This window comes from Orycteropus afer, unplaced genomic scaffold (assembly GCF_000298275.1).
Source record: "Orycteropus afer afer isolate SDZICR_OR568_19922 unplaced genomic scaffold, OryAfe1.0 scaffold00146, whole genome shotgun sequence".
Taxonomy (NCBI): domain Eukaryota; kingdom Metazoa; phylum Chordata; class Mammalia; order Tubulidentata; family Orycteropodidae; genus Orycteropus; species Orycteropus afer.
This window is the reverse complement of record NW_006921733.1, coordinates 753,529-754,751: the sequence shown is the minus strand read 5'-3', so window position 1 is coordinate 754,751 and position 1,223 is coordinate 753,529.

Below are 1,223 nucleotides of genomic sequence, written 5' to 3'. Positions count from 1 at the left end.
TGGAAGCAATCAGCCCTAGGACACGATGGCCCTCAAGACCAGAAGAACTAGATGGTGCCCAGCTACCAATGCCAACCACTCAGGAAAAGATCAAATCTGGAGATCCTGGATAGAGTGGGAGGGAAAACGTGGAACATAATCCAAAAGTTCAATAAGGACCAGAATTACTGGTCAGATGAAATCTGGTGAGACTCCCAATATATTCTGTATTGGAATACATCCTGTGCCTGGGATAAAATTCACCCCCAAGAGGTGGGCTCTCACCCCAATAGTTAACAAGATGTACATGCAGACCACTCAACCCAGGATGCCACACCCACATATGTTATGGTAATACATCCCTTAGAGCAATAGACCATGGGACACCAGAGGACACCAGAGGACCAACATTCAAACTAAGGAGATGCAGGACAAACAGGAGTGCATAAATATGAGGGGCACAGGGGGAGGGTTGCAGGGTAGGGAAGGAGGAGACTGTAGGGAAGGAGGATACTGACATAGGGTTGGACATGCTGAATGGGGAATGAAACTAAATGTATGTGTTACATTGAACATAAAAAAAGCTCTTAAAATAATAATAATAATAATAATAAATCTACTGGGAAATAGAAGAAATGAAAAATGAAATTTAAAAAAAATCCTTTAATCAAATGAGAATGAAAACAGAACATACCAAATATTTGGGACACAGTAAAATCAGTGATCAGAGGGCAATTTATAGCAATAGATGGACACATCAAAAGAGAACAAAGAGCCAAAATCAATACCTTTACCCAACATCTCCAACAATTAGAGAAAGAGCAGTAAAAGAAGCCGATAGTCACCAGAAGAAAAGAAATAATAAAGATTCAAGCATAAATGAACGGAACAGAAATAGACAAGAGAAAAAATCAACAGGTATAGAAGTTGATACTTTGAAAAGATTAATGAAATTGACAAACCACTGGTAAACTTAATGAAAGAAAAGATGCAAGTAACATAAATAGGAAATCACATTGGCAACATCATAGCAAAACTAAGTGAAGTAAAAAGGATAATATCAGGATACTATGAAGAATTGTACTCCAACAAATTTGAAAACCTTGAAGAAATGGACAAATTTCTAGAAACATACTGCTTGTCTAAAATAACAAAGACTGGGGTGGAAAATGTGAACAGATCCATAACAAAAGAAAATGAGCACGTCACTGAAAAAAAAAATTACAAAAAAAAAAAAAAAAAAA